We start from the raw sequence: 8,045 nt of genomic DNA on the forward strand, positions 1-8,045 counted from the left end.
TCTATTCTTATTTTATGTACATGGTTCTTCAAGGCTCTTTTGTCAGCATCCTTTTGATTGTTATGTGTTCTTCACCATATCTTTTTATTTTCTCCAGCTATGTTGCCTGCTCTTGTCAAAGGGCAATGGTTCTCTTCCTGTCCTTACAAACCTCGGATTTCTACCCACCTTTTGCTTGTTATTCAATACCCCAGTCAAAGAGAGAACTATACTTTACATTCACTGTATGAAACTCACACTCTGGCTCTATCTTCACCTCAGTCCTTTCTCTACATATCTATTGACCTTTGGTAGCATAGTTAATGACAACCGTACCTTATTAAAGAAATCTCTTTGCAACATCCCTTTGAAAATCTACATCTTTCCCTACTACATGGAAGAGATGCCTCACTTGCAATCTGCTTCTCGTTTACTATTCAAAGATTTATAATTCTCAATCTTTGCAATCATAATAGCTGTTCCTCAAATTCTAATATGTTCTACACATTATACCTTCTGCCATCTGTTAAACTGCTCCTTTGCACCAAACAAACCTGTGCTCCACTCCGGTAAAAATTTAATTTACCCATGTATGCCTTCCTTTACAAATTCATTTTTGTTTTCGCAGTCGACTATTACTATTTTTTTCAGACAAGGCCCAATGCGACTGCATTCTTATATCCTTAGTTTCCGTGCAGTTTATTCATAGTCTCCCACATTGTGGCCAATTGACTCGGAGGATGCTATGAACATACTTTTAAGTAAAGAACTGACCTTTGCACCCATGCCAAAGGCTTTACCAATACCTGCATTCATCAGTGCCATTGAAGTAGCTGTTGGACCGCTTTCCATGGATTCAGCAGAAGAAATAACAAACGGAACTTGTCGAGCAGCTACGAAGGCTCACCCACAAAGTAGTAGTATATCTGAGGCAGAGGGGCTGCACTACGCAGTAAGCTTCGCGAAGATACTGAGGTGGTGGTTCTTCCAGCTTCAAAGGTAATGCCACTCTTTTAATGTCTTGTAACAACTATCATTATAAAATGTACAGTTTACTGAGTGACAGCACATACAAAAAAAATCAGCAAAGACCCCACCAACTAAGTGGTAAGGAAGGCCGCTTTGCTTCTGAACATGTCCCCCCCCCCCCCCGCCCCCCCTTTTCCAACAGAAGTGGTGCGAAGATGGAAATCAAGTAGTGCAGTTCTTCCGAGACTTTATGGACTTCCAAAGATCCATACAAACGATGTTCCTATGTGTTCAATAATGAGTAACACTGGCTCTCCAACATATGACTGAGCCAGACACTGAGCTTTGTTATTAAGGCCTATTATGGAAAAATGTACTTATCACATGTGTAACTCTGCAGACTTCGTTGGCAAAGTAAAATCGCTGAAACTGAACAGTTCTGATACATTAGTCAGTTTTGATGTAATGTCATTTACAAAGGTCCCGCTTTCAGAGGCATTATCTCTTATTGGCAAAACATTTAATAGATTTCAGCTTTGTTTAAATATGTCATGATCTTGACTTACTTTTTACTTAATAATGAATTTTTTGAACAGACTGACAGTGTCACCATGTGTAGACCCTTGCCGCCAACTTGTTTTGGAAGATTTTCAGCAAAAGATGCTGGGATCTGCTAGCTTGAAGCCCACAGTATTTTGGAGTTATGTTGATGACATGTTTGTAGTGTGGCCCCATAGTGAATATAAATTACAAGAATTTTTTTACCATCTGAATTCCATCCATAGACAAATCCAGTTGCAATGGAAATTGAAAAAGGGGGATGCTTTCCATTTTTGAATGTTTTGGTATAATGCAAAGATGATGGCACTTTGGGAAATGTAGTACATCAGAAATAGACGCATACAGATTTACATTTACATGAAAATAGCTGCCACCATCCTTCCCAGGTGAAGAGTGTTCTCAGAACTACGGTACACATAATTGCTGATGAGAGCAATCTGGACGAGCTTATACATGTGAAGAGAGTTTTTGACTCCAGCAAGTATACTCCACAGCAGATACATAAGGCACTATGAATGAAACCAATGGTGGGCATAAGGAATGAAGAATATATGGAAAGTTTTAAATCCGCAGCTTTCCTGCCATATGTGGGGAAACCTTTCATCAAAAATAGAACAGATCCTCAGAATACACAAAGTAAAAGAAGTTTTTCACCCTCCACTAAAGACAGCAGCACTCCTGGGTTCCAGTAAAGATCATTGTTGCTCCAGAAGTCTGTGGTTTACAAGTCCCCTGTGAGTGTGACCTTTCAAACATTGTACAGACAACATATATAGCCAACTGGTGGTGGCAGAGCAATGTATTGAAGTTGGGCACTCTATGGTGTATGAAAATGTCGAAATTTTTCATCTTTCTGGGACTTGGCACGAAATTAATTTATAGAGATAGTGGCTTCAGCTTGGATAAACCATGGAACCAGCGCTTTCTGTAATAAACTTAAAGATGTTACCAAATCACAGCCACAGATCTAATAAGGATGGAGCAAGTGCCAGTGTCACTCATTCAGGTCATTCGGAAGATGGCTGAATGATACATAGTCAAAATATCAGAACAAAAAGTGGAATTAATGTGGCTGCACGCCCAAAAGTTAATGAAGCAGTGACCACTTTGTTTACATTTTAAGCATATTACTGTCTTCGACTATCCCAGGCACATTTAACTGCAAGTACATCATTACTTGTAATATGCCTCTTTGCAGTTGCTATGGAAAATGATTGTATAAAGTGGGGCATCATCTGTAGCATTATTGTATTATTTGATCTATATACCCCTACTGCTAGCCCTATTTTCCTTACTTTTACTTGAGCAATGGTCTTGTGCTGCATGTCGCCCTCTTCATATCAAACATTTAATTGCTTTTTATTTTTGGGATGTTGGTTTACTTACCTCTTCCCTTGCTGGAGCTACCACACTGTATTCTGTAACTAGGGTCCCTCCCAAGTGAAAAAGTGCAAAGATAGTAATCATTAAAAATTCAAAGCATTGGTACCCAAAGACTGACAGGTTCATTTGCCTCTTGCCTCTTGAGCACTTTGGTTAAGAAACAGGAGAGGCTCTTTGGCCTTAGGCCATATCAGTACGGCTTTAGATCCAAAAGCTCAACAGGTGATGCAATTAACCGTGTGTTGCAAATAATACAGGAGACACAAGAAAAATATTCAGTAGCAGTAGCAACAGGCGTAGCCGGTGCCTTCAACAATATCTGGTGGCCTGTCTAGTTCACAAGGCTATGAGAGATGATGACACAAAAAGTCCCATACAATAGCTTACTCAACCATTGCACAGATAGGAAGGCTCAGTGGTAAGCAGGAACACAAAACCATTCCTACAGAAACAAGACAGGGGCACTGCACAGAAATTCAATCATATACTGAACGTCACCAGCATACAGAGGAAAATAATAAGATACCTAGGGGTAAACCTCGATGAACGACTGTCATTCAACGAGCAGCAAGACTTGCAACTGGAAATGCAACAAGACTAATGCACAAACTTGCCACACTAAACTCAACTCGCTACAGATTACCATTGCATGCACTATGAATGTATCATACAGCTCTCTTTGCAGCAAGTGCCTGGGCACACAAACTGTCATGGCCCACAGAAGCAATGTGAGGTGTGGACAAAGAGGTGTTTCACTCAGAATGTGAGGGATATTTGGCACCCTATTTGTGGAAGTCCAGTGCATTGTACTTGCAACATACCCCACTGACCAAACCATTATGCCAGGGCAGTGGCATACCGGCTCAAAACTGGGAGATTGGACAAGGTAGATGAGATAAAAGCTTATTACAGAAAAGTACGAATTAAATGTTTGGAAGGTTGAGACAGGTTAAAAGGAATCTAAAATATCTGACAGGAGCTGTCGGATTCTTCTCCTTCTTCCCGAACAGCAGGGAATGGCTGAGGCTCAGACTTGTTGACCTCAGTCACAGTATGGTACACTTCCTGAGAGGTCATAGCCGATACCCTACACGTCAGCACAGGTTTGGCCTTAGCCAAAGTGATGTACGTACTGGGGAACATGGGTCCCCTGAACACTCGACACCACAATGCGTCCCTCCCACCATTTGCTGCTGCCCCCCCCCCCCCCCACACACACACACACACACACACACACACGACAGCAGTCTCTGGTAGCTGAAGTCACTGAAGTGTGGCTTTAGCTGCCAGAGACTACAGTTGTGTGCCCACGTGTGTGTGTGTGTGTGTGTGTGTGTGTGTGTGTGTGTGTGTGTGTGTGTGTGTGTGTGCGGGGGGGGGGGGGGGGGGGGGGGGGGCACACTCGCGTCTGTTTCTGACAAAGGCCTTATTGGCCACAAGCTTTTTGTGTGATTGTGCGACTCAGCATCTCCACTATATGCTGAGTAGCATTTTCCTCTTCACAATATTGTGACATTCCATCCTGGATTTTCCTTTGTTTGATTTTGGAACAAAATATATTACTGATTCTGCATATCAGAGATGCAACAGTTGGTGGTAGGTTTGTAGAGGTAAGTGGCATTAGATGTCTATGCACACAGGTCACATAATTTGCATACATAATGTGTCGCTAATTTGCATACATGGTGATCGCATTCAATAGCGACCCGATGGGTTGCATTGGATTTACATCAGGCGAATTTGGTCGCAGAGACATCAGTTTGAGTTTACTATAAAGCTCTTCAAACTACTGTAGCCGGAACGGCTCAGAGACACAGGAAGACATCAAGCACGAAGGGATGCAGGTGGTTTGTAGCTGTCAGCGTGTCTTCAATTACCACCACAGGCCCCAAACAAGTGCATGAGAATGAGAATGTCTCCCGTAACATAATACTGCTCGCATCATCCTGCATTCATGGCGCACTGCACGTTTTGAGCCACCATTTAATTCGATGATGGTGTCTGTGATGACCATTTGTAGCGGTTCCGCCTGCTTTATTTATTTCATTTGTTGTCCTCAGTGTCGACGTACTTCGTTGCTACACTGGCTGAAAAATGGGGTTTGTAATTTGAACACTGACTACTTACTGTAAATAATGTAGCCAACAGATGCACATTTGTGTTTTACTGTCTTTTACTTTCACTTTTCACAACCCCCTCATATACACATTTTCATGGCCCGTGCTATTGTTTAACTTTCGATATGCCTCGTAAATAGTTTGCAGGCAAACCTCCACATATTGCTACAATAGTAAATTATTGAACATCTGTGAGCAGTAAAAATCTAACAACAAAGTTCACAGTTCTTGAAGGATAGCAAGGTATGTATGAAGCACACACTGTCATTGGTTTTACACACAGCCTAATTGTTTAACACTTATTCCACAGTTTAGTTGAAGCACTGTTGTTGTTCTAACCAACACAAGTTTATCGTCTTTAACTCAGTAAATTAACTGAATACATAAAAAAATTACGTCTTTTTAACAGTTTCTTCTACTACAATAGTTGGGCTGAATTATTTGTTTAAATTGTGAAATTAATATAGTTATGCAAACAATACTTTTAATTCCTTTGGAATTAATTAAGGGCTGGCTTTGCTAACGTTTTTGAATAGAGCCAAATAAATCCTTTAAGAGTACTATTAGTTCGTGTTCCAAATGTTTATAATTAGTACAGAATTTATATTTGTTTATACACCAACAATAGAATTTAAGTTACGAAACAGGTACTGATTTCGCCCAATAATGAAAGTATTAACTAGGAATAGTTTAAATAAATTAGGAAATCAATTACATAAGTAAAACTAAGCACAAACTTAGATCTGGTGTTACCTTCTTTAAAACTGAGGGCCAACCTTTCTCTTTTATGAAAAAGCAGATTATTCTCATGTATGTTATTGGTAACTAGTTAAAAAAATAAAAAGAATTTTAAGGAGGCAGATGGCAAAACGAGGAGAAGTAAAAAATATCCAAGCTTGCTTCATCACACATTGACCTTGTGTTACAAAAACATGATTCATCCGAAGAGTCTAAACTTTCATTGATCAACAGTTGAATTCCAATGGTTCTGTGCCCACTACAGTTGTAAGTGATGAAATTGTTAGGTCAACATGTGAACACGTAAGGGTGCTCTGCAACGGAACTCAAAGTTCAACAATGTACGATGAACGATGTGCTCTGAAAACACTTGTGCCCGCACCAGCATTATGCTCTTTTGGAGATGCCACAGATTACCATCTGTCCTACTTTACAGAGCAGACAAGCCTCCGAACTCCACGTTCTGTGAAAAGTCATGGATGTCCAACCATTTAGCACCTAGTGGTAGTTTCACTGTCCTCCTACCTCTTTCTGTAGATGCTTATGACAGTAGCACATGCACTTTCGACCAGCTTCACCATTTTCGAGATACTCATTCACAGACTCTGTGTAATAATAATCTGCCCTTCATCAAAGTTGTGTATCTCAGTGGATTTCCTCCATTTGCAGCCAAAATCCTCATGAGGGTGATCTCCTATTCATGTATGCCCCACTTATATTTCTGTTACTGCGTCACGTGCCCGCATTTAATGTCGCGATGGGCAGTGGTCATAATCGTTTTGGCTTATCGGTGTAGAATTCCCACGCCCTCCAAAATTATCTTTCCATCTTCTATGTAGGAACACAGTCACTAAATCTAAAAAGAAACATGGTGTATATGTCTATTGTCATAAGATATCTGATCCGAAGCACTAAGCTGGACTAAGCTGACAATATGTTCATGAAGAATCTTGTTTAAGATGACACGGCCATTACTTCATTTCTTATTTCAGCTATTCCTGGGAACATTCAGACCCCAAGGCGGGGTGTGACTCGAAATTCTTAGCCACAGGTTTAGTGTTGGCTATGTGCTTGTCTATCTGTCTACTGTGAATGGGTATCTCCTAACCACCAATTTAGGCAGTTACATGTAAAACCAAGTGTGTCGAGCTATTTCTTTTGGACAGAACGACCAGTTTCTATTTGTCATCACAAGTAAAAACAGGAAACTGAATGCAATCGGTGCTCAGAGCTGTTCGAAGATGGAAAAATCCTGCTGTACGCTTTGACTAGGGTTCACACACGTCTGCATTCATCAATAATTAGTGTGGAGTAGTATTCATATTGTTAACACACTTTGAAATATAGACTATTTTAAAATTTGTGATTTATAGAGCTCAATAAAATTAAATTACAATGCTAGATTAAAAACAAAGAATTCCCAGAGATTTCACTAAATTTCAGGGAACATGTAATGCCTTGAGAATTCCAGATTTTCCAGAAAAATAGCAAACCTGTTCACTATATCCATATGACTTATCTGCACTAATACCAGTTCATAGGCATTGCAATTTAACCACCCACTCTTTTTTTTTATTATCGAAATATTGAAAGTAAAACTGACCAATTTTTAGTTTCACACATTAAACCGTGTAATACAATTCAAATATTTTTGTTGTTTTTTTTTTTTACCTAAGTCAATTTATTCTCCCAAATCCTATATTTTAAGAAGTATTAATTACATTCAATATGAATAACCTGTGTCTACACTGTGAACCACACATTTTATTTAAGGCTGGAAAAGTTTGCAAATTTGTTAAGTTTGGACACATTTGCTAACTGTAAACAAAACAGCTCAAAACAATGTAAATAGTGCCGTAATTCTTAAGGGCAGTTTTCTAGTACAAAGAGTTACCATCTAAGTTCTTCCCAGTCTGCATGAGTATCATTCACTTAACTGTGTTTGTTACTACTACTACTACTACTACTACTACTACTACAGTTTTACAAGGCCTCCCTTCACAATGAGTTATACATATTCGCAATTTACTACCTGCGCCAGTCTGATGTTGTTGTTGTTGTTGTGGTCTTCAGTCCTGAGACTGGTTTGATGCAGCTCTCCATGCTACTCTATCCTGTGCAAGCTCATTCATCTCCCAGTACCTACTGCAACCTACATCCTTCTGAATCTGCTCAGTGTATTCATCTCTTGGTCTCCCTCTACGATTTTTACCCTCCACGGTGCCCTCCAATGCTAAATTTGTGATCCCTTGATGCCTCAAAACATGTCCTACCAACCGATGCCTTCTTCTAGTCAAG

Source organism: Schistocerca americana, chromosome 6 (assembly GCF_021461395.2).
Source record: "Schistocerca americana isolate TAMUIC-IGC-003095 chromosome 6, iqSchAmer2.1, whole genome shotgun sequence".
Lineage (NCBI taxonomy): Eukaryota > Metazoa > Arthropoda > Insecta > Orthoptera > Acrididae > Schistocerca > Schistocerca americana.